The sequence below is a fragment of the Mustela putorius genome, unplaced genomic scaffold (genome assembly GCF_011764305.1).
Source record: "Mustela putorius furo isolate JIRA1106 unplaced genomic scaffold, ASM1176430v1.1 tig00000874_pilon_pilon_pilon, whole genome shotgun sequence".
NCBI classification, from domain to species: domain Eukaryota; kingdom Metazoa; phylum Chordata; class Mammalia; order Carnivora; family Mustelidae; genus Mustela; species Mustela putorius.
The window spans coordinates 2,777,342-2,804,136 of record NW_025421505.1 but is presented as its reverse complement, the minus strand read 5'-3'; the positions used below and the strand labels follow the sequence as shown (position 1 = coordinate 2,804,136).

The following is a 26,795-nucleotide window of genomic DNA, read 5'->3' as shown; positions in this document are numbered from 1 at the left end:
CTTATTAAACCCCACCCTTATATGCTGCCCCAGGACTCTGAATGCGGCTTAGCACACAGGGCCTGCACTACTAGTTATCTCTGCTAGATATATATATATATATATATATATATATATTTTGGCTTTCTCAAACAAAATCACTGGCCCACTCCCTGACCAGAGAGTCAGCTCTATAGCCCAGTGTGTTTGCAGCACGCAGAATATTATATTTCATATCTTTAACTGAATATAATCCAGATGTGCCTGACATTTCAATTACAAATAGGCACATATAAGGTGCTGGCATATTTATAGGACTTTAAGGTATTTCCTCTTTCATTTTGTAAATTCCCCTTTGGTCTTTGTAGCAGACGCTGTGGGTAATCTGCTGGGATCCATGAGGATCTCTTCTACCGTTCCCATGGGTCCCCTCCCCAGCTCCCCTGTGCTTTGCTTACTGCTAACGGCCAGTTTCTGCAAGTGGTCTTTGAAGGGCTGCGCCGGACTGCTGGGGCCGCTCTGCCTGCACAGACGGACAGCAGTGGTTCTTGCTGGAGTTCCCATCTCATCCTGTTCATTGGTGGCGCCGTCCTCAGCCCACCTGCTCTGCTCCCCGGTGGGAGTGTGGAGCCCAGCTCTTGCCCCAAGTGGGAATCAACTATGAGGAATGACCTATGCTCCAGAGCCCCCCGTGGGACTGGGCTGAGGCTGGAAATCTGCCACAAGCTGCCGGTTGCTTAGCTCCTTTTTTCTTCCTCTCTCTGCCTGTTTGTTACACCCTCTTACCAGTCTTTCCTGGGAGCACTTCCTTGGAAAATCCTTTGCTTAAGAAAGAAATCTTCACCTTAAGGTCTCCTTCCAGGCAATGCCATTGGAGACAGCCCGGTTCTTTTTAAATTCTTTAAACGAGTATGAACAATGTCATTCTGCCACCACGACCCCCCCCCCCACCCCTACTAACCCCTCAGACAAAGCTGTCTGGTCCTTTAAGGAAAATGCCTCATTGGAATGCCTTATTTAAACTCTGAAGCACAGTGGACAGCGGACATCCAAATCCAAAGTTCCCAGGGAGGCCTGCCCTCAGCTCCTACCCAGGGCGGGGTGGGGGGGTGGCTCCTGGCTCTCACTGCACCACAGGCCAGCTGCTTCTCTGAGCACACCCTACCTTAACAGCTGTCGTCCCTGTCTGGAAGCAAATCACCCCACTCCCCCCGACCTGGGCCCTTACCCCGTTCCCATTTCTTTCTTTCTTTCTTTTTTTTTTAAAAGACTTTATTTATTTATTTGACAGACAGAGATCACAGGTAGGCAGAGAGGCAGGCAGAGAGAGAGGAGGAAGCAGGCTCCCTGTGGAGCAGAGAGCCCAATGTGGGGCTCGATCCCAGGACCCTGGGATCACGACCTGAGCTGAAGGCAGAGGCTTTAACCCACTGAGCCACCCAAGCGCCCCCCCCCCCGCCCCGTTCCCATTTCTGCAGAAATGTCACCTTATCTTCCCCTACCACCCTGCCAATTACTCTCCTGGTCCCTTGTTGTCCCCTTCTTTATTCTTCCTCCTGGCACTTACCATCTCTCCCTCACTAAAATATAAACTCCACAAAACCAGGACCTTTATTTTACATATTATCTGATCCCTGTCATCTAGAAGGAAGGTCAGCAAGGTCTTTCTGTAAATGTCCACACAGTCAGTATCTGGACCGCTATGGGCCAGACGGTCCTTGTGTTGTGTACTGAAGGAGCCATAGAAAGTATGGAACTGGAAGGGTGTGGTTCCGCTCCAGTAAAACTGTATTTACAAAAACCAGACTTCTGGTTTCTGGTCCAGCATCTAAGAAGCTTGGAAGCTGCCCCTCAGTCCGAACAACAGGGGAACAAAATGCACATACTGAAAAAATCGACAAGTCTCCTGAGCTCCATCGGAGAGGTGAGGTCACAGGGCGGACTGCTGCCCCAAAGTTGGAGACACAGGCAGATCCAGAGAAGTGCAACCAACCAGAGCAGAAACTCTTTCTGAAACAAGTACCAGAATGGGAAAACCTGACCTGTGATTCACCAGTTCCTGGAGGCTCAGTCTAGATACGTCTCAGAGTTAACAACTTTGTAAGGTGTGTGGAGGGGTCCCCGCTTTTGTGTGTTTTACCTCCAGGTGGTTCTCACTGTGAGAATGGGAAATATGGCCCCGTGCTTCCAGCAGGGGGACGAGGAAAAGGAGCTACTTTGGAATATGCCAGAGCACTCTTCTTAATAAGCCTTGCCTTCAAGAGAAAGGATTTTAGCAGAGACCAAATGATTTCTTTTTCCTTCCAGAGACAAACATTTAAGGAAGGAATTATATCAATTCTTTTTTTTTTAAGATTTTATTTATTTATTTGACACACACAGAGAGAGAGATATTACAACTAGGCAGAGAGGCAGGCAGAGAGAGAGAGGAGGAAGCAGGCTCCCTGCTGAGCAGAGAGCCAATGTGGGGCTCGATCCCAGGACCCTGAGATCATGACCTGAGCCGAAGACAGAGGCTTAACCCACGGAGCCACCCAGGCGCCCCTATATCAATTCTCTACAATCTTTTCTAGATGATAGAAGCAAAAGGACTACTTCCTGATCCATTCTATGAAGCTGGCATTACTCTAATATCAAAATTGACAATGACGGAATCTGGAAAGAAAAACATAGACCAGTATCTCCCATGAACATAGAAGCAAAAATTCTTAAGAAAATATTAGCAAATTGAATCCAACAATGTATGAAGGGAATTAAATACCACGGCTACAGGTTTATCCCAGGTATGGAAGGCTGGTTCAACATTCAACAACTACTGTAATCCTCCACATCAATAGGCTAAAGAAGAAAAATCCCACGATCACATCAACAGATGCAGAAAAAGTATTTGGTAAGATCCAACTCCCATTCATAATAAAAACTCAACAAACTAAGAATAGGAAGAGCTTCCTCAAGTTGGTAAAGAATGTCTACAGAAAATCTAAAGCTGACTTCCTACTTAATGGTGAGAAAATAAAAGCTTTCCTGCTGGGATCAGAAACAAGGCAAGGATTTCCTGGATATCTTACTGGAAGTCTAGTTAATGTAATAAGCTAAGAAAAGGAAATAAAGGGTAAACTGTTTGGGAAGAGAGAGATAAAACCGTCTTTGTTCACAGATGACATGCTTGTCTATGCAGAAGATCCAAAAGAATCAACAAAAATAAAAAAAAATTCCTGGAATAAAGGATTACAGTAAGGTTTCACGGTGCAACGTTATTAAACAAATCTGATCACTTTCCTATATACCTGCAATAAATAAATGGAATTTAAGATTAAAAATACAATACCGCTTACACTGCCATCTCCTAAAATGAAAGGTATAAATCTCAGCAGGCAAAGGTTAGGTATAAATCTAACAAAATATTTACTAAACCTATTTGAGGAAATGTCTGATAAAAAAAAAAAAACACAGAAGGATAAATAGAGAACTATTCCATGTTCATGGATGGGAAAACTCGATATTGTTAAGATGTCTATTCTTCCCAACTTAACCTATAGATTCAGTGCCATCACAATCAAAACTATCCCAGCAAGTTGTTTTGTTGATATTGACAAACTGCTTCTGAAGTTTACATGGAGAGTCAAAAAAGCAAAAAATAGAACAGTCAATAATTTGCAGGAGGAGAACAGAGTTGGAGAATTAACACTGTCTGAGTTCAAGACTTACTACAATGCTATAGCAATCAAGACACAAGATAGTGTGGTATTGCTAAATAAATAAATAATAAATAAATAAATAAGTGGAACAGAAGAGAAAGCCCAGAAATAGACTCCCCCCCCCCAAATACAGTCACTGACCTTCAACAAAAGGCAATACCAGGAAGCAAAGGCAGTCACTTCAAAATGGTGCTCAGACAACTGGACATCCGTATGTTAAAAAAAAAAGAGAGAGAGAGAGAGAGAGAGAGAGAAGAAACTAGACACAGACTTACACTCTTCACAAAAATTAATTCAGAAGGTACATAGACCTAAACATAAAGATGCAAATCTATGAGATTCCTGGAAGATAACAAAGGAAAACCCTACACCACCTCGAGTATGATGGTGGCTTTTTAGATGCACCACCAATGGCACTTTTATGAAAGAAATAATGGATAAGCTGGACGTCTCTACAATGAAAAACTTCTGCTCTGTGAAAGACACTGTCAAGAGAATGGGAAGACAAGCCACAGAATGGGAGAAAATAGCAGCAAAAGACACTATCTGATGAAGAACTCTTGGCCAGAACATAAAACATAAAACAAAAACAAAAACAAAAACCCCTTAAAATTAAACAAGAAAACAACCCAATTAAAAAATGGGCCACAGATCTTAACAGACACCTCAGCACAGAAGATACTTATACACAGATGGGAAAGAAGCATACAAAAAAATGCTCAGCCTGGGGCTCCTGGGTGGCTCAGTGGGTTAAATCCTCTGCCTTTAGCTCAGGTCATGATCCCAGGGTCCTGGGATGGAGCCCTGAATCGGGCTCTCTGCTCAGCAGGGAGCCTGCTTTCCCTCCCCTGACTCCCCCCTCCCCCGCCTTTCTGCGTACTGTGATCTCTGTCAAATAAATAAACATTTTTTAAAAAATGCTAGGCATCACGTGTCATTAGGAAATTGAGAATTAAAGCAATGAGATACCACTCTATACCTATTAGAAGGAGAAAAATCCAAAATACTGACACCACCAAATGCTGGCAGGGATGTGGAGTGACAGGAACCCTCTCATTCATCGCTGGTGGGAATGCTACACAGTAGAACCACGTTGGAAGACCATTTGGTAGTTTCCTATAAAACTAAACATACTTTTACATGTTCCAGGAATTGTGCTCTTTCATATTTACCCAAATGAGTTGAAAACATATGTCTACATAAAAACCTACACATGAATATTCATGGAAGCTTTGATTTTAATAATTACCAAAACTTGGAGTCAACAGAGAGGGCCTCCGATAGGCGAGTGGATAAACTGGCACAGTCCAGCAACAGAGTATTATTGAGTACTAAAAAGAAGTGAGCTGTCAAACCATAAGAAACATGGAGGAACCTTAAATGCACGTTACTAATGAAAGAAGGCAGCCTGAAAAGGCTACACAGGAATCCAACTATATGACATTCTGGCAAAGGCCAGACTATGGGGATGGGAGAAGGATCAGTGGTTGCCAGAAGTGGGGGAGGAAGAGGGAACGAATGGACGGAATGGAGAGAAGTTTGGGGCAGTGAAATTATTCTATATGATACAATAATGATGGATACACATCAGTGGACGTTTGTTAAAATCCATAGAGTCTGCAACACCGAGCATGAACCCTAATGTAAACTATGGATTTGCGGTGGCAAGAGCCTGCCCATGCGGGTTCGTGGACTAGACCCAAACTACCCCTCTGGTGTGGGGGATGCTGATTGTTGCGGGAGGCTGTGTGTACGTGAGGGGAATGGGATGTCAGAGAATTCTCTGTTCCTTCAGCTCAGTTTTGCTGTCAACCTAAACATGCTAGAATAATAATAAGGTCTGTTAAACAATAACAATAACCGGTCCTGCCCCGCCACCCCCCACCCCCCAAAAAACAGATGGCGGGCTAGATTTGGCCAGTAAGTCATACTTTTTGGACTCCTAGCAAGGGTCCTTTGTTAAAGGAATGAAGAAATTCTAAAGTGTGTTCTAATTACTGTTGCTGCATCAAAACTTTTACTTTGCTCGTAATTGTGTGAGTGAGGAATTTGGGAAGGGCGTGGGCTGGGGAGTAATCTGGAATACGGGACCGAGGTTGCAAGGCTGAGGGAGACATCCACGATGCTCACTCGATGCTCACTCACGTGGCTGGCTCACTCGCCACGCAAAGCGGTGCTGAGACTAGCCTCAAGGACACGTTCAGCTGAAGCCAGGCCGGGTAAGTAGAGAAAGAAAGCCATATTTATCAAGGACAATGAGACAAACATTAGATCAGCACTTCCCACAGGTCAGCCCTTCCCATCTCTCGCAGTATGTACCCGAGCTCCCACGTTTCCATGGGGGAACGAGAGGCAGAGAGAGATCAAGGGGCTTCCCCACGTCATATGGACAGGAGGCGGCAGATTCTGAAAGCCAAATCCACATCGGCTGGGTGCTCATCCCTCCAGACTAGTTTATGTTCCCGGGAACACAAGGAAAGCAGCTCCTTGGGAAGGGAATCCGTGAGCTCTCTCTGGCTAAAACCTTTGTGTCCTCCAAGATGGCCCTTAAGGTTTATCCTGCACAGGCCTCCCCTGGAAGTCTTGTTCAAATGCAGATTCTGATTCAGCAGGTCTAGGGTGGGCCTGACGTCTGCATCTAACAAGTTGCCAGGGATGGGGAAGCTGCTGGCCCATGACCCGCACGGTGGGAAGCAAGGCTCTGGGGTACAACAGGGCAAGAGGCAGGGGGATATGAAAGCTTGTCTCCTACCCTAGAAACCTGATAGTGTTCACTTTCTGCGGGCAGTCAGGACCCAAGGATAGAAAATACAGGGTGGGTGACGGGTGGAGCAAAACCCTGTGAAATTCCGTAGTGGTCTCAGTATGGGTAGTTAGAAACTGCAATTTTCCTCTGCACAAGCCCTGCCTTTCAGTCCTTCACGCTGGTCTTCCCAGAGTTGTGTGCAAAGCCGGTAAGAGCAGAAAGCTAGATTTGGGCAGCTGTGTATGATTTCGGGCACACTTTCAGAAAACGTCCAATTCATAGATCAAAAGAGAGATCATACCAATTATTCCAAGTGAATTGATGGGATAACGTCTGCTTACCTCATTACAGCATTGGCTTTCCTAATTAAATGAAAATTCGGTTTATCTTTATAAATAGAGATGCTGAAGAGTGGAAGTTTCAATATGTCCATATTAGAGGTAGCCACATAAAAAGCCACAAAATACACCACTGCCTGTATCCAGTTCATTCTGGGAGTGAGACTGTATTGACTCTTCACGGACACTAGATGGCACCCTTTGCTTTATTTTTTTTTCTTCTATTCCCCCCCCCCCCCCCATTGACCAGGTCCCCCTTTTAAAGCTAGAATCCGGGGGGAAAAAAACCTGTTAGTTCCGTAATTCTTTAAGAAATCCTGGGACTGGGCCCAGGGAATTTGCATTTTAAGTATTTCTTCCCAGATGAGTTTTCTATACAGCTCGTTGATGGGCTGCCCGGGGCTGCCTTTAGAAACGGCAGATGCGGGCGCCTGGGTGGCTCAGTGGGTTAAGCCGCTGCCTTCGGCTCAGGTCATGATCTCAGGGTCCTGGGATCGAGTCCCACATCGGGCTCTCTGCTCGGCAGGGAGCCTGTTTCCTCCTCCTCTCTCTCTCTGCCTGCCTTTCTACCTACTTGTGATCTCTCTCTGTCAAATAAATAAATAAAATCTTAAAAAAAAAAAAAAAAAAAAAAGAAACGGCAGATGCAGGTGCCTGGGTGGCTCAGCAGGTTAAAGCCTCTGCCTTGGGCTCAGGTCATGCAGATGCAGGTGCCTGGGTGGCTCAGCAGGTTAAAGCCTCTGCCTTGGGCTCAGGTCATGGTCCCAGGGTACTGGGATCGAGCCCAGCGTTGGGAGCTCTGCTCAGAGGGGAGCCTGCTTCCCTTTCTCTCTGCCTGCTTCTCTGCCTACCTGTGGTCTCTGTCTGTTAAATAAATAAGTAAAATATATATATTTTTTTTTTTAAAGAAAAGAAACGGCAGATGCAGTTAAACCCTTCAGTGAAAAAATTGAAGAAACAGAGGGTGGGATTTATTCAGTTTGCAGGGATGAGACTAGGACCCAAAATTCCGACTCTTGTTGCTGTGGCTTTTCCATCAGATCAGGGAAAACAGGAAGCAAAAATTTAAACGAGTTTGGCTGTCAAGCCTCCAAAATCATTAAGCCCTCAATTGTGTCCTGAAATTGAAGACACACCGTGGAATAAAATGTTGAAGCTGTCAGAGGAGTTATACAACCGTTTCAACCTACAATTAAGCTATTATTATTATTATTATTATTATTTTGACAGAGAGACATCACAAGTAGGCAGAGAGGCAGGCAGAGAGAGAGGGAAGCAGGCTCCCTGCTGAGCAGAGAGCCCGATACGGGACTCCATCCCAGTACCCTGAGATCATGACCTGAGCCGAAGGCAGTGGCTTAACCCACTGAGCCACCCAGGCGCCTAGGCTAATATTAATGTAACAAAAAAACCCCACCAAAAACCCTTCTGTTAAGTACATGAAAGATGGGAAACCTTAGAAAGTGGCCCTGAGTCCAGTAGGTGGCAGCCTACTCTAAGGAAAGTACTATATGAGGTGATACACAGAGAGGTTAAGTTTCTAATGCATAAAGTCGAATGTTACTTTATGTATATATACAAAACACATCAGGAACCTCCCAAATGTTTTTGGCCAACTACATTGTAATCTGACTGAAGAGACTCGGTTCTATGCCATGTGGCTTCAGTGTTTCCTCTGTTGAGATCCCCTTCCCAGTGTTCCTGCTCAGACATATGTTAATACATATGACAAACTATTATGGGCTGGAATCTACCAATTCAATCATCAAATATTTATTGAACACCTGCTTGGTGACAGGCATGTTTCTAAAAGTAGAATGTACAAGCAAATTAAACAAAGCTTAGATAAATGAATGTATTTATAACATAGCGTATGCTTCAGCACTGAAGGTTTTGAGCAGAGATAAGGAAGGGAAGGCTCTCTTTTTTATTGTTGCTTTACTGTTGGCAGACCAGAGAGGAAACCAGAAGAAAGAGAAATTTGGGAGGGGAAAAAAAAAATCATGGCTGTATTCAGTCTTAGGAACCAGAGATGTCGTCTAGGACTTGACGAGAGAGAAGTGAACAAAGAACTCCATTCTTTGCTGACTTCTCCTTGAAGGAGACACACCTGCCAAACCATGGCCTCACTTCTCACATCTCCCACCTGTTTTTCCCTCCTCCCAATGCTCCTTCCTCTAAGACATAAATTCCCAGGTGGAATTCTCCACCCCAGTCCCACTGGCTTTACTCCTACCCCATCTGCTGTTCCAGGTGCCTCTTGTGTGCACATGTGGGTCAGTACTAGAACCTTCCTAATGATGAGGGTCTCACTACTTTCCCAGATGGCCCCTTCCATTGCTAGAGAACACACACCATTCCCGAGTCCTGCTCTGCTGAGGGTCCTCGCAGTACTGACCCCTCTCTGTGCTTTCTTCACTTACCTCTTCTGGTTTCTCCTCCCAGGGGATTCCCAGAGGATCCTGAATTCCCCTTCCATAGGCAGCCACTTGGTGACTGAGGAAAGCCATCCCTCCCTCCCTCCCTCCCTGGGGTCTGCAACTGGGAGTTACCAGTGATCTCAACTGCCTTCCTCTATATTCTCCATCATCCTGGCCACCTTTCTTCAGATCCACTTGTTATGCACTGTCCAAGGATGAAATAGAAGGAAATGGATACCTTTACAGTCAACTAACATGGCAGGTTCTGGTGTGACAACTATGTGGGTATCGAGAGCAGACATGTCGGCTAGGAATCACCACCATTCCACCGTACCGTTTATATACCCCTTCACAACACTCTACAGTTACGTCTCTGAGGCACGTCCATAAAGCATTTCTCCTCTGGAGTTCATGTTTCTGGAAGGATAGATTCATGCCTGAGTTATTTACTGCTGTGTCCTCAACTTGCAGCATTGGGTCTCATCCTTGGCAGCATTTTTTGAAACACAGTGACTTGAAAAAGAAGAATGTTAATTTGAGTACAGGTCTCTTCAGAAGGATCACAGACGGTATAAGGAGTATTCTGGAACCAAGATGATCCAAACATCATTCCCTTCCTCTCCAAGTTCAATTTCAGTGTGTCTGCTTCTCTCCGTGGGACTATGGGCAAGTGAACATTAGCCAGGCTTGGGTGATAAGGACATCTGAACAGAGAAAACTGATGGGCTTGTCTCCCCCAGGCTGGGAGAGAGCCAGAGGTCTGGCTGTGGTGAGTGGAAAGCAGGGGCAGACCTTGGGAAGAGCATGGACCACAGAAATGTGTGGACCTAGAGGGAGGTGGAATTTGTCAGGAAGGTCCTCCCTGCTCTAAAGAGCTGATATAAAACTGAGATATTCAGTCTCTGCCTTGAGGCTGGGGGGGGGCACAGAGACTGTGGGAGAAGCGAGGGCTTTCCCTGGGGGTCTCAGCAGAGCTCGGTCAGCACCCCTGCATCTGACCATTAGTCCCAAAGGACAGTCCACTTTGCTCACCTCTAAGAGTGGGACTACCACCACTTGGAAAGAAAACAGCCAGACCTAGGCATCATCAAACTGGCATATGATTATAAATGTGTGTGTATAAAATATATATATTCCTCACAGCCAGAGAGAGAATATGTTCACTCACAGCAAATTAAACTCATACCCAGCAAAAGAGAGCAACTGTGAGAGACAGAGGATGACTTCCAGGCAGTGAGCCAAAGCACCCCTGAAGACCCAAGCATGGTACCAAGAGTGCACCTGGAAGCAGGCAGTCCAGTGGGCAGACTGAAGGAGAGGATGCTCGGCTGCTGTCACAAAAACCAGAGACTGACACGTGGAAGAAACTGCACAGAAACACAAAGAGATGAAAATCGTGATGAGAAAAAAAAGAGTCAACATGTAAAGTAATAGCAGGGTGGACAGAGTAAAAGGGAACTGACAGAGGATGGAACTGACAAATAATAGACAGACATTTCCCTAAGCTGAAGAAAGACCCAAGTAAACAGGTTAAAAGGGTTCACTGAGTTCTAGGTAGTACTGATTTAAAAAAAAAAAAAAAAAAAAGAGCCACCTCAGCATATTCTTGAAGATTCTAACTCTAGGAATAACTTATATACTTCTAGGAAAGGAAAAGTAATGAGAATGCCAATGGGATTATTTGCTAAAGTCTAAAGTGCATGGAGTAGGTACTGGGTACCTGACCATATCCATCCCCTTTACCAGGGGCTGAGTGATGGCGGCTAATAGCTCATTGCTGCCTACTTTTTCTGGGAACTGCCCTTGGTGCTCTCTCAAAAAGGGCTCATAGCCTGACCCAGCAGGGCCCAGGAAGTTGCGCCCTTCTTTGGGGTGATCTATAACTAACTACTGATTGGTAAGTGAGAATGAAGGTCACAGATGTTACATTGCTGTGAGATGAGCCCTGTGGTGCCTTTCACACTCCTGAGCTCTCTGTGGGGCTGAGGCCAGACCCCTGCAGATGGCATCTCTTCCCAGCTCTTCCTTCCGTCCTGCCCATCTTCCCTTATTGTCTCCTGAGAGCTCCCCTTCAATTAATTCACTTGCACATGAATCTCGTCTCAAGTTTTAGAGAACTCAACCTGACAGAGAAGGCCTGAGAGGCCTGTACCTCAGCAAAACCAAAACCAAATCTATACATGACCCTATGTTAGAATTAAGAAAGAGAGAAACAGGGGCGTTTGGCTGGCTTGGTTGGAAGAACATGTGACTCTTAATCGGGGGATCATGAGTTTGACCCCGAGGATGGGTGTATATATTACTTAAATAAATAAATGAACAATTAAAAACAAACAAACATTCACATACTCATCTTAGAGATAACACTAAAGTCAAGATTCTATCTGAACAATAAATTATCTAGGTCTGTCTTACCCGATTTGGTAGCCACTAGCCATATATGGCTATTTAATTTTAAATTTAAATTAAATAAACTTGAATTTAAATTAAAAATTTAATTCCTGAGTTATACTTGCCACATTTTCACAACTCATTATCTCCAGGTTGCTGGGGCCTACCCTACTGGAAAGCACATATTATAGGGCATTTCCATCATCACAGAAATTTCTCTTGGATAGTATTAACCCAGAGCACTGACCTCAACATGAGATAAACAGAAGGAGAGGGAGAGCTTGAGCAACACACCCAGTGTGTCATCTGTCTCTATTTCTGTCTCTGTATGTCTCTTTAGGTATTAATTCTGGCAGATAATAAAGGCAACTGTCTAGGCACGGTGTATAGCAAAATTACTAAATAAGGAATCTTGAAATAATGTAAGTGAAATCCTAATTTATGCTAGAAATGTCAAATAATTCTGTCAAAATTTAAGAGTTTGGGAGGTATCAGAGAAATAAAGGTATACTTAAAGAGTAGATACGGGGAACAAAGGGAATGGAAGTTTTTACTGGAGTGTGAGACAAGGAGGAAATACAGCACCTTCTGAAGGGGAACACAGTGCATCTCAGTGGGGGAATTAATCAGTGTTTTGTTTAGAAAATATATATTGTAAGGAAGGAGGTATGTGATCCCAAGAGCAGAGAAATGGGGAAAATCCACGAATGAAATTGAAAAATAGGGAGGGGAGTGTGGGATGTTCAATTAGTTAAGCAGAGGACTCTTCGTTTCTGCTCAGGTCATGATCTCAGGGTCCTGGGATTGAGCTTCACATGGGGTTCCACGTTCAGCACACAGTCTGCTTGTCCTTTTCCCTCCCTCTCTGCTTCTCTGTGTACACCAAATAAAACACTAATATGGAAGAAAGAAAATCAAATCTATGACTGTAATACTAAATATAAATGTATCAAATTCTTCTGATAAATGACAGATTTCATGAAGACAAAATGACATATAACCAAGTAACTTCATGTGGTTTGCAAGAAAACGCTTACACACACACACACACACACACACGAAGGAAAATATAGCATTAGAAAGATATATCATATGGACATGGGGAAGGGTATGTGCTATGGTGAGTGCTGTGAAGTGTATAAACCTGGAAATTCACAGACCTATTCCCCTGGGGCTAATAATACATTATATGTTTATTTAAAATTTAAAAAAATTAAAAAAAAAGATGTATCAGGTAAACATAAACAAAAAGTAATCTGTTTTGGAAAGACAGGTAAGAGGTCACTTGAAGTTAAATGCACCAAGTGAACTTACTAATGCAGAAAGAAGTCTTGCCAACAGACACCACAGGAAAGATAGGCAACCAACAGAAAAGTTGCCCAAGGAGTTGGACAGACAGAGCAATGGTCAACAGTGACATGAAGAGATGATCAAACATATTAGCAATCAGCGAAGAGAACTAAAAACCACAATGATACTCTCCTCAGAGCTGCAAATACTAGAATGGCTTATAATGCCAAAGTTTGGTCAGACTTTAGGGAGACGTCTGGGCGCCTGTGTGGCTCAGTTGGTTAAGAGACCAAATCTTGTTGGTCATGGGATCAAGTTCCAGGTTGGGCTCCCTGCTCAGTGTGTGTGTGTGTGTGTGGGGGGGTCTGCTTGAGATCCTCTTCCTCTCCCTCTGCTCCTACCCCAACCTCGTGCACATGCATGCTCCCTCCTTCCCTCTCTCTCTCTCTCAAATAAATAAATATATCTTAAAAAAAAAAAAGACTGTAGAGAGTTGTGGAGCACTGTCTTTACCAGTGGTGTGTCCATCCTGGAAAGCTTATTAGGCAGTACTCATTCAATTTAAGGGTATATATATACCTATAACCCAGCAGTCCCACTCTAGGATGGTAATATGCCCTACAGACAAGGAAACTGTTACTTGTTTTTTATTTTTCGTAGATTCAGGTTTTTATTTAAATTCCAGTTAGTTAATGTATTGTGTAGAATTTAGTGGTTCATCACATGCTAATAATACACACGTGATCATCACAAATGCCCTCCTTAGTGCCCATCACCCATTTAACCCACCCCTGCCCCTCACCTCCCCTCCAAATCAAGGAAAATTTTAATTCAAAGCTGCATCTGAAATCCAACATTAGAGAATGAAAGATTACAAGGAAAACTTACTAAAAATCACAATCCTGGAGAGGGACTCCCATCTCTTTCAGAATTTGGCAGAGGTAGGGAGTTTTTGCTATAAAAATAAATAAAGCCTATGAGAATTGTACCTGGAAATTCAAATTTGGTCCAGTCCTGTAAACACTTTAGCTCTGCTGGTTATCAATATCTCAGTTACAGACATATACATCTCACCTCTCAGCAAGGGCCAGCAAAAAGCCAAGCTTGCAGAACAAAGAAAAAGGTATTGCTGTGGAGAATAAATTGGAAAACAACAGAATCTGAACACTTGGAAGGTGTTTACAGGGAGGTTTTTCCTGCAGTGCTCAGGACGGGGTGAATGTATCAGAGAGGTAAAGCAAACAGAGCTTCTTCCAAGTTATCTGTTTTCCTGAAATTAAGGTTGATTTTCTCTGCACATCCCCATCTTGTAATATACTGTTAACTCTGCTCTACCCTTAGCAAGTAGCATCCTTCTTAAACACAGACTGGCTGCCTGGAAAGGCCATGACATCTCAGGAGCTGGGCGGGACGTGTTTCAGCTCTGCTGTTTGATGGCTGTGTCACCTTCGGCAAGTCCCCTGTGTGCTCTGAGCCCCAGAAAACAGGTCTATGGTACAAGGATAAACAAGAACGTACCTAACTTTCCATAGTAAGACCAGAGAAGGTCATGTCCATTCAAATAATGAGTACTATTAGCCCCAGCCCTGCACCCTAGAATACATATCCTACAGAGAAAACTGAACTCTCAACCTATTATCTGCAAATTTGGGAGGAGAACCCATACCCTTAGACACATTGGTTTGTGGACAACGGAACTTTCTAACTGGGCATAAAATAACTGTGGGCCTTTCACGTCTACATGTGGCCTTTCTTGAAGGTTAAAAAGAAGGATTATTTCTACTGCCTTCTCCCACCCCTACTACCACCAGCCACCTCTATTAACACCTTCAGTTTACAGAGAACTGTTATTCTTGTTCTTTCTTTTCTTTTTTTTGTTTTTAATTTTTTATTTTTTATAAACATATATTTTTATCCCCAGGGGTACAGGTCTGTGAATCGCCAGGTTTACACACTTTACAGCACTCACCATAGCATATAACCTCCCCAATGTCCATAACCCCACCCCCTTCTCCCAACCCCCCTCCCCCCAGCAACCCTCAGTTTGTTTTGTGAGATTAAGAGTCACTTATGGTTTGTCTCCCTCCCAATCCCATCTTGTTTCATTGATTCTTCTCCTACCCCCTAACCCCCCATGTTGCACCACCACTTGTTCTTTCTTGTTTGACTTGATCCACATAACAACCTTCCAAGGCAGGAAGATGCCATTTAGAGCCGAGGGTACATTAACCCAGCACAGGGAAGGGATGTCTTCTTAAGAGCTAATTCCCAACCTGAATCCTTATCTAAAAACACTACTCCAAGGAGAGAAGCAAAAGGCTGAGTGGTACCCTGATGTATTTTCTTGCTGAGCCAAACTCACCAAGGGGGTAGAAGACCATTCTGAGCTCAGGTTTTGGGTCTGAAATTATCAAAAGTCAGAGTTTGGGGTTTTATAATAATATTTATTAGTCTATATTTTCCTTGCCTGGGTTCTAGGATCTGTTCTCTATAGTTGTTGCTAATTTATAAAGTCTTATCAAGTCCTTGGCTTTATTTTTACTCATTAACTTGGAAATTGAAAGCATAGCTGATGGGTTTAAAAAAAAAAAGCTTCCTGTTATAAGCTCATTGTTCCTGAAGCTGAACCACTGACAAAACCAAGAAGATCATAGGAGTTGGTGGAAAATCAAAGCATTCAAGATGGCAGGTGCCATCAGGTAATTGGGCTAATTGGGCTCTGATTCCGCAAGGTGAGAATATAACAGAATATAGCTATGCGTAGTAACTGTGTGTTCAGAAATTCCACCTCTACATGAAAGTATGGAACTTCTTCGCCTTTTGAGGGCAATGAACATATCGATAGCAAACCAGCAGTCAACATAAATTCCTAACAACAGAAAAGATTTCAAATCATAGTATGCCCGTCTTAATGTTGCCGCTAAAAATAATGTTACAGACAATATAACACTATGATTCATGGTTCCCAAAATGTATGCTGATTCTCCCTCCAGAAGATTGTCATGAACTCACACGGTGTGACAGGATATTTCAAACTTTTGAAGGAAACAGCAATATCTAACCTGTCAGAAGCCTTGTAAATCACCAGGTCATTCATTTCTGCACTGGATTCCCCTCTATGCTTTTTGATGACATCATTGAATGCTAAGTTGTGTATTTGGCAGCGGCCACAAGAAAAAAGCAAGTTCTGGGTGAAAATCAATGTGGAACAGGAAATGAGGCTGCCGTATCCAACCTGGCCCCAAGGTCAAAGAAGTCACATGTGCCCAACAGATGTGCACATTTCATTAGTGTTTTAAGAATTACATCCATTTATTTTCATTTGTAGAAGCATTTGAGAGAGAGTGCATCCGCGAGCAGGAGCGGGGGAAGGGCAGAGGGAAAAGCAGACTCTCTCCTGAGCCTGATACAGGGTTTGCTCCCAGGACCCTGAGATCATGAGCCGAAGGCAGATGCTCAACCAACTGAGCCATCCAGGCGCCCCAAGAATTACAGGAATTTTTAAAAATCTCAATTTAAATGTGTTATTTTTACTTACTAAGCTGTTGATTGAAGTTACTTAATAAATGGAATGGATACTTCTTTTTACCTAGGGGGTGCTGTAACAAAACTGATAACCCCTGAGGGGTGCTGTGAACAAAGTTTGGGAACTGCTACAGTAGGTGAAAAAGTGAAATAAAATCTGAAAAAGCACTGTTCTCCCTAGAGTGTGTATATGTGAAAATGGAACAAAATACATCAAGATTAAACAGTGGGCAGTGGAGATATACTAGGTCTTCCTTCTCCATGGTTTTCTATATTTACTAATGTAAACAGCTATTACTTTCATATGCTGAAAAAACCTAAAGGTTATTAAAAATGACCCCCCCCCCAAGCAGCACATTTGCTTCTAGGAATAAAAAAATATCTGTTAAATATACCAGAGAACTCATTTTGGGAGAAGGTTTGATTGCACTCCACTAAACTTCTCCAGCTTCCTGCTCTACATGTTTGGGATCTGGCTTTAGGGCACTGAGATTTTGAAGAAACTGTTTCTGAATGCATCTCTCCCTGGAGCTGTTAGATAATGCCCATTTCCCACCCCTGCAGCCTTCAAGAAGTGAACTTGGCTTGGGGTTTCAGCTGATCTGGCCTCTCAGCTTGAGGGGGGGAGGGGGGCAGGTCTAACCAAGATGGCAAAACTGACCGGGTGGGGAAGCAGGGCTTCCCGGTACAAGACGCAGCTGCTGGGATACCCATTTCTCTGGCTCCTGCTCCATGGGGAAAAGAATGCCCTGTGGCACGGGAAACATGCCTTGAAGAAATTCACACTTGAAAGCCCCCGTAAGTGAGAGACAGACGGGGTGTTTTGCTGTTAAAACTGACCAACAGCTGTTTCAGCTCAGGTCATGATCTCACGGTTCATGGGACGGAGCCCCATGTTAGGCTCTTCCCTCCGTGGGAAGTCTGCTTGAGAATTCTCTTCCTCCCTCTCCCTCTTCTTCCGACCCCAAATTAATAAATATATCTTGAAAAAAAAGACAACTGACCAATACCTGAGAACTAACTTTTATATACCTTAGAGAGTTATCTATAAAACTGAGACATATATATGTCTTTATGAACTGTGAGGGAAAACAAACTTAAACTGTTGTCCTCAGAAAAAAAGGGCAATTTTCATTCTACTCTATACGTATGATAATTGGGTTTGTTTCACTTTATTGACTACTAATATTTTAAATCTATTTAACTGTTAAACCCACACACTAGACCTATGAGGTAGTGCTATTCTATCTACTAGGAACAGATAAGGAAATGGAAGTTCACAGAGCTGGGGAATTTGCATAGGGTCAGCTAGGTGAAATTGGTCGAATCAAGCTTTGGGAATTATTTTGGATAGTCTGGCTCCAGAGGGCTCTTAACAAGACACTGTCACTTCTTCTTTGTAACAATATTCTTACTTAGGGGTATCCTTCCATTAGGCACCAATATATGACTATACACTTTTCAAAATCCAAGCTCAGGGGTGCCCAGGTGGCTCAGTGGGTTAAAGCCTCTGCCTTCGACTCAGGTCATGGTCCCAGAGTCCTGGGATCAAGCCCCATATTGGGCTCTCCGCTCCATGGGGAGCCTGCTTCCTCCTCTTTCTCTCTGCCTGCCTCTTTGCCTGCTTGTGATCTTAGTCTGTCAGTTAAATAAATAAAATATAAAAAAAAAATTAAAAAAAAAATCCAAGCTCACACCTTCCCTAAACTTTCTGGGAAGTACAGCCATTTCATTCTCAAAGCTTTCATAAAAGCTTTTACATGTTCTATTGTGTTATATGTTACGTGTCCTATATCCTTTTGTGACATTATATTTTGTCTTTACTAATGTGATTCCCGACTAGATTAGGTAGTCTGTAGAGAGAGGGACCAAATACTGTTTCTTTCTAGAGCTTCAGGTTTTGGAAAAAAGTCAGTACACAATAAATACCTGACTAGAAATGAAAGCGGATGTTTGATAGCAGTTACCTTTGGTGACATGCTTTATGCCCTCTGCCCACCTCAAAAGTCACCTGCAGACATTTCCCATCCATGCTGAATGTTTCCTGAGTCTTTTCTACCTGAAGGCATTCTCTGGTTTCTGAGGAATGCCTAACCAAATATGGGAAAGGCTGGAGTTTGCCAGGGAATTAACTCCCAGGAAGAACCCACAATCACTGAGGGGTTAAAGTTGGTAGACAGTTGCTTCAGCTTCCTCACTGGGGCAACTCTGAGCTGTGTTCTACAAAGTCTCTCGGGCCAATCCTGGAAGACTGAGTCCCTGGTGCCCACAGCAGTTACCTGTTCCTTAACAACACCCCCACCACACTTTTTTTTTTTTTTTTTTACTTTTCTTTCTTAGTGGTCTGAGTACTCCATTCCCCCAAAGCCACAAGGAAATGAATTCTGCCAACAACCTACATGAGCTTTGAAGCAGACACATCTCCAGTTGGGCCCCTGGATGAGATGGCAGCCCAGTTGACACCTTGATCTCAGTCCTATGAGATCCTGAGCAGAGGATCCAGCTAAGCTGTGCCCAGCTCCTAACCTATGAAAACTGGGAGGGTATTAATAAATCTCTGTTATTTTAAGCTGCTGAGTTTATGGTCCTTTGTTAAGCAGCAATACAAAACTAATGCAGATTTGGGTACCTGGGGTGCCACTGTAAAAAATTTCTAAGAACATGTGTGTTGGTTTCCTTGGGGTGCCGTGACCAGTACCACAGATGAGGTGGCTTAACTAGCAGAAATTTATTTCTCACAGTTCTGGAGACTGGAAATCAGAAATCAGGGTATTGGCAGTGTTATTTCTTACTGAAGCCTCTGTCTTTGACTTGCAGATGGCCTCCTTCTGTGTCCTCACCTGGTCTTCCTTCTGTGTCTGCTTGCCCCTGGAGTCTCTTCCTCTCCTTACAAGGATACCAGTCCTAGATGAGGGCCCACCCTTATGACCTCATTTATCCTTAAAGGCCCCATCTTCAAATGCAGTCACAGTGGCAGTTAAGGCTTCATCAATATACGGATTTTGGAAGGACACAATTCAGTCCATAACAACACATGGGTTTTAAAACCAGAAAATGAGTAGAGGTTTGAGGAACTTTGAGGAACATGGTAGGGAAAGTCTAGGCTGCTGTTTCTTTGTAGAGATCTGGACTTCGAGGATGCTGACTATGAGGGCTCAGAGGCAAGTTAACATATTACTGGAAACCAGAGAAAGGGGCATCCTTGCTCTGCACTGGCAGAAAGTTTGGCAAAATCATCCTCTGGAGTTATGTGGAAAGTTGAAGCTCGAAGTGATAAACTTGGTGACAGATCAAAGATTTCCAAGGAAAGTGTGAAAGGTGCTGCCTGATGTCTTTCTGCTTACAGTAAAATGCAAGAAGAAACAACTTTTTAAAAAGGAACCAGAATCTCAGGACTTAACAATTCTGAGCCTCTCTAAATGGCAAGAGTTGGACTCTTGGAAAAGCATGCTCCAGAGAAAAGGCTGAGATGTGACTGTACAACTCTGATAAAAACAGAAAAACTACAGGTCAGAATATGTAATTATACAAAGGGCTTTTTAGAGAAATTAAGGGTATGGCCCACAGATCTTCTCAATCAAACCAGAGAACCTCTAGGAAGCTTAAGGGCACTGACCTCAGCCATCTTAGCAAGAGACCAAACAAAGTATAGAAGGGTTTATCTTAAAAATATATCTATGGAGATACTTTGGAGATAAATGGAGTAAACCACAGTGAAATCTACATAAGGTCCTTAAGTTCTTGAGAAACTGTTTCTGTAGAAATACTGCTAGAGGGGCGCCTGGTGACTCAGTTGTTAAGTATATGCCTTTGACTCAGATCATGATCCCAGGGTTCTGGGATCAAGTCCTGCATCAGGCTTCCTGCTCAGTGGGAAGCCTGCTTTCCCCTCACCCACTCCCCCTAATGTGTTCCCTCTTTCACTGTCTCTCTCTCTGTCAAATAAATAAATAAAGTCTTGAAAAGAAAAGAGAAGAAAAGAAATACTGCTAGCTTAGACCAAGGGACAGAGAGATAACAGAAAAGAAAGGGAGGCTTTCAGACTCCCCAAGTTCTACTGGCAGGAGAATGCAGGTTGATAAAAACTGTTCTGAAACACAGGGTTTCACGCTGAGTAAGGGCAGAGTCAGTGGGTGGAATCCAAACCACCTAGGATTATTCCAAAGCCTTAAAACCTAATCAAGGAAATCCCAATGCTTGCCAGGCTGGATTTCAGGAGCTTTGGACCAGTGATTCTGTCTTATTTTCCATTTCCCCTGTTTTGAACTGGAATGTCTACATCTATTACCCTATACCACCATCATAAGCTGGGAGGAGGGGTGGAGGGAGAATGTGGATAGATGTCTGTTTAGTTTCACAAGTCCACATTTGGAAAGGACTCCAGCCCCAGCAGCTGCACTTAATAGATTACATCCAAGTGCTTTATCCACACCTTATCCCATGCTCTCTTGAAGATGACACTTTAATGGGAAGATACTTTAAGAAAGAGCTTGGGTGAATGCATGTGGGAGGGATATCAGGGACCAAAGAGGGTAATCCCTACCACCACCAGTGATTCCAGGCCCTTCGTGTTCATGCCTTTGTGTAATTCCTTCTCCCTGAGTGTGGACAGGACCTGTGGTTTGCTTCAAACCAAAGGAATATGGCAAAGGTGGTAGGAGGTCACTTCCACAGCTGTGCTATATTATATGGCAAAGACGATGTGAGGTGCCTCCCATGGTGATGGTACATGATATGGCAACAGTGATAGGATATAGCCTATGATTATGTTATGAGGTATACACAAGACTGCAAGTGGAGTAGATCTGCCCTCCTGCTGACCTTGAAGAAGCAAACTGCCATGAGTTCCATAAACACAAGGAGATGACTTTTGACAACAACCTCAATGAGCTTGGAGGTAGATTCTTCCCTAGCTAGGCCTCCTGATGGCAACGAAGTCCTGCTGACCTCATTATGGCAGCCCTGTTAAAGCTTGAGCAAGGAACCCAGTTCAGAAATGCCCTGGACTCCAGACATTGAAACAGAGGGAAAAAAAGTCTATTCTTTTAAGCCATTATATTTGCGGTAATTTGTTATGCAGCAATACAAGCTAGCTGATACAAAGATTCCCCACAGGTGATGGATTGTGCCATCACAGAAAATACTTAGACTAGTGCCATCTTGGCAGATCTGTCTTCATTGAAATCTTAACCTTCTAGCTAACAGAAGAGTCAATCAGTTGGATAGTGGTGTGCTGCTTAGACATGACCAAAGCATTGGTAAACTGCTTTATCGCTGGTTTAAATAGAGTCAGCAATGTAACTGTTCTATTTAAAATGACTCAACAGAATGATAACAATGATAGGATTTGCCAGTGTCCCCAAAGAAGACTGTGGCTGTCATTTTAGTGCCCCAATTTCTATAAGATGCTAAATGAGAGATAAAATTAAATCTTTCAAGTGGGAGTCACAGAGAGCCACATGCTTTTTTCCTTTTGATTTAGAAGGAATATTTTCAGTTAGGTCACCTCTGCCAGGAGAGAAGAGCTGGGGCAAATAAGGCATTCCCGAGAACATCATCTCCCTTTATATAGAATCTGCCAGTTATCAAAGCACAACCATCCTTAGTTGATGAGTTCAGCTGTCAGGAGTGGAGAGCAGGTCACTCGGTGGGAAATTAACCCAAGTCTGGAGAGAGGCTTGTGACGGAGGGTTCATGGTTTGACCTTAGGCATGATCAGCAGCAAGCAGCCACCCTGGAGAGAGTGAGCCACACGTGTCCGGATGCGTATTCTTTGCTTTTTGGTGCACACTTGCACAGACATTTCCTATTTAAATATTCTGCCTTATTCACAGGAGAAGACTTGTAGATTACATGCAAAGTAAAAGACGTTGCAAAGGACACGGAGCACTCTGCAACTAGAAAGTAAAATCATGTAGCAGAAATGAAAAATCACAAGGAGGCAGGCATTTAAGGGATAGCTTTCAGATTCTCAAGAGAGTGCCAGTTTGTGGGCCACATCTGAGCTTTCTAAATGCTTGAATCGGAAGCACCCCCCTTTGGCTTAAAGATTTTATTTATTTGACAGAGAGAGTGAGAGAGCACAATCAAGAGGAGCAGCAGAGGGAGAGGAAGAAGCAGGCTCCCCGCTGAGGAGAGACCCTGATGTGAGTCTTGATCCCAGGACCCTGGGATAATGACCTGAGCTGAAGGCAGATGCTTAACCATCTGAGCCAGCCAGGCACTCCAGAAGCACCCCTTTTACTCAGAGACAATATCTATTTCTAGCACTAACCTGCCCTATGACCTTGGGAAAAATCACTCTACCTACATGGGTCTCAGTGACCTCATCTGTTCGATGAAAAGGCAGGACTGGGTAAGAAAGAAGTAATTTTTTGACTTAGCATCATTTATACATGCAAGACCATGCCCAGATGTACCCTTATCATCAGGAAACAGGGTGATGTGGTGGTCACAGCCTGAGTTTTGAGTCAGACAGGTTTGGAGTTTGAAGCTGGGACTCCTTTCAGTTGCTAGCTCATGGGACCTTCAGCAAGGTCTTTAGCCTTGATGAGCCTTGCTTTCCTTCCCTAAGAGATAGTGCCCACTTGAAAATTTGAGATGAATGCTAAGGGAGACAATGTTATCAGTCAGTCATCCAATAATGCTGTGTAACAAACTGCTCCACGCTTGGGCTCACACAGTATGCCTGGGGCTGGAGCAGCTGCTTCAAGCTGTAGAGATGCAAGTGGGCAAGGGTAATTTTGCTTTGTGTGTTGCTCAGTCTTCCAGATTCCCCCAGGTACCCAAGGCATGTTCTTCTTACAGTGATGGCAAAAGCCCAAAGGTAAAGCTCAGCTATACCTTTTGAGCCTTTGTTCATGTTTCTGGATTGGCCAAAGTAAGTCACATGGGCAAATCCAAAATCAAGGCATGGGGAAGTCCTTAGTCCTCCATGAGGCTGTGGCAAGAGGAATGAAGAACTGAGTCTAATAACTCAGTCTGCCACAGATGGTCCACGTGAAGCACTCCTGCAGCACAGGTTGTGCTTGGCCACGGACATCTCTGATTATGCATGTTTTGTTGTGTTTTGTGTCCACCTTCTCTAGGCCAGTCGATCTTTCACGCGTGACTTGAAGCAAAGTAGAAAATTTCTCTGGCTCACTACTCTACTCATCTGATACAACAATATAAGGTCTTCTCCTTGGAATGATTGCCTTTTTCCCATGGTCCTCTTATGAAAAGCAAATACTTTGGAGGTGAGGGGTATACAAAGTCATCTTTAGTCCATTGGGAAAGAAGGGCAGAGAAGGAGTAGAGAAAAGGATGGGAGTGTGGGGCAGCCAAATGCAACTGCCTCTCTGACATTAGATCTGCATTCAACTTAGAAATTGGGTGGATTTCAACAAATGATCAACCATGGTGCTCTCCATGGAAGAGGTAATTTCCCCCCACCTCTCTGGGAGTCTACAACTTTGGCCTAAATTCCAGAGCAGCATCTCCACATTAACTTCCCAAGTGAAGGAGAAGAAAATGCTCACCTCTCACACTGCATGTGTGTGGGACTCTCTAACACTTCAGAAGGGGCCTGAAGGGTTTGGAGAACCCCCATCCCTCAGGTCTCCCTGATGTCACCCCCAGCCCTTCCTGTCTTCCCATGATCTCTAGCTCCGTCAACTCTGCCCCTGAATCCAGACTCTCCCCAGTTCCTTTCATCCAGGAGAAGTAATGGCCCACCCATCCCATGCCTACAGTCTTGGCCCTCTCTTTCTCTTTCTCCCTAAACCTTTTTCAATCCAGACTCCCAAGCTGGGAAGCTGCACCCAACAACCACCCCAAGTCTGCTTGTTAACAAGCACAGGGATTGGGACCCACTTAGAGTAGAGCACGAGTTTCTTCATCTATACAACTGTTTACTTCATCGACACAACTGAATTCAAACTATTCAACGGTTGTTATGAGAACACCACAAGATAATATTAAAGATGTACTCTGTATAAACATCTCCAGTGTTTGGTAACAGGTCAGGCCTGTTTCCTAGGTTATTCCTATAAAATCCACAGATTATTAGAAGTTTGATGCCTGCCTTGCCTCCCACCAGCATCTGCTCTGGCATCAGTCCTGGGATCAAACAATCACAATGAGGTGGACGCAGAGCCCCTGCATGCACCCTGTCCCTATGTGGGAACTGACCGACCTCCTCTCCAGAGTCAGAGGAGACCACAGTCACAGCAGGGATGCTGGCAAAGGCAGAAGCCATAGACCTAACTGTCAATTAGTCCTAGATTACTTTCTAGTACAACCCACTACTGACAATTGATACATGGTACATTCTATTTATGTCTACCTTGGTCTTGAGGGTGACTGCCAATACTCAGCTCTTGAGAGGGAGTGATTGTGGCCATTCTTGTATGAGGTCTTGGTGGTCCAATCCTTTTTTTTTTTTTAAAGATTTTATTTATTTATTTGACAGACAGAGATCACAAGTAGGCAGAGAGGCAGGCAGAGAGAGAGAGGAGGAAGCAGGCTCCCTGCTGAGCTGAGAGCCCGATGCGGGACTCGATCCCAGGACCCTGGGATTATGACCTGAGCTGAAGGGAGAGGCTTTAACCCACTGTCCCACCCAGGCACCCCCGTCTTGGTGGTCCAATCTTAACTGGAAGCCTAGAATCCACCTCCTAAGTTCCAGGATCATGGACTAGGAACATCCAATTATTTGGGGCTTGTTTCAGTGAGTCGCAGGTGTGGGCTACTTTCGGTGTGGTTACAGAGCTGCCTGGGTGTTAAGATAAACAACCTGGAGGGGGGTGCCTGGGTGGCTCAGTGGCTTAAGCCTCTGCCTTTGGCTCAGGTTGTGATCTCAGGGTCCTGGGATCGAGCCCTGCATCGGGCTCTCTGCTCGGCATGGAGCCTGCTTCCTTCTCTCTCTCTGCCTGCCTCTCTGCCTACTTGTGATCTCTGTCTGTCAAATAAATAAAGAAAATCTTTAAAAAAAAAAAAAAGAAAAAAGAAAAAAAAGAAAGATGAACAACCTGGAGGCCCAGAAGAGGAGTAATGCTTACAGCCTCCCTCCTGGAAAGGGAAGAAGGGGTGAGGTTCCACAGTGATCACTTTCCTGCGATAGAACCCTCTCCCCTGAAACCATCAGCTGCTTCTGGAGGAACAACATCTGAGTTTAAAGCTGCTCCATCTTGGAAAGGAAATGTTAAGGTAGAGGTAGCTTAAGTAAAACCCTGCAGTAAAAAAAAAAAGAAAGATGGTACTTACAAGTGGTTGATGATGATTTTATATTTTTAACTTTCAGAGGGGTCTGTGGGCATGCATGTGCACATGGTGGGGGGCGGGCATGGGGCACATCAAATCCTAATCTCACTGATACAAGGCAAAACTGTTCTCAGAAGCTTTCAGATATGACTGGATCATAGAAATGAACGTATACAATACATCTGGCTTTGGTCTTGGCTTTGTCTACTGCTTTGGAAAAAGGGGTACATCATGTTCAAATCTCCTGACGTTAGGCAAGTGGGAGAATTTAAGGCCACTGTGATGGGTTTCTTCCACATTCTCTCTGGCTGTGGGAAGTTGAGAAGGCATACTGAAAATGGAAGGAGAGATTCCAGGACATAAGGGGCACTGAAAGAATTGTTATCCCCAGCGGCGGTTTTGCAAGTGTGGATGGAAATACTAGTGATAACCTCAGCACAGGATTAACAACCCATTCTCCTAGGGAATGTCTTGGTTTCAGTCAACATACCCTGCTGTAGGTTTTTGTGGTTGGTTGGTTTAGATGAGAGGCTTTAAAATCCAGGTGATGTGCCCCACAGATTTCATGTTTACATTTTCCTTTCCAAAAAAAGTAAGTCTTTAAAACACACTATTTGTTTTGTAAGAAGATTTATCAAAATCATATAATCAGAAGGATTCCTTGAATCTCAACTCTTATACCCATTTAATTAATAATGTCCCTAAACGCTGAGGGATGGCATATCAAATCAATATAGTTGGGACACTTTAAATTGGATTGTGCTTTTATTCCTTTTAAAGAGTTTACTTATCCATAAGAGAGAGAGAGAGAGAGAGAGTGCACACAAGCAGGGGGAGCAGTAGGCAGAAGGCAGAAGAAGGCTCCCACCTGAGAGGCTCAATCTCAGGACTTCAGGATCATGACCTGAGCTGAAGGCAGACACTTAACCGACTGAGCCACCCAGGCGACCTGGATCTGACTTTTAAATGAATTAATTCATTTCATAATAGAACAATTTCTTGATCTGAGACTGCAATCCCTCATGCACTGGGGTTTAACCAATGGCAAACTCCTGACTGTGACTTCTAAAAGCCCCAACACCATCCAGACCCTCTTATCTACCTGACCATTATCTCCCACTTCTCTTCCCCAACCACTGTGCTCCAGCCTCATGAGGATCTGTTT

At 44.0% G+C, this 26,795-nt stretch overlaps 1 protein-coding gene across 1 annotated transcript in view; it reads right to left on the bottom strand.

Annotated features, from left to right (window-relative positions):
* Positions 1-26,795, bottom strand: part of PAK5 (p21 (RAC1) activated kinase 5) — a 103,465-nt gene that overhangs the window by 68,697 nt on the left and 7,973 nt on the right. The gene's annotated exons all lie outside the window — the stretch shown is intronic.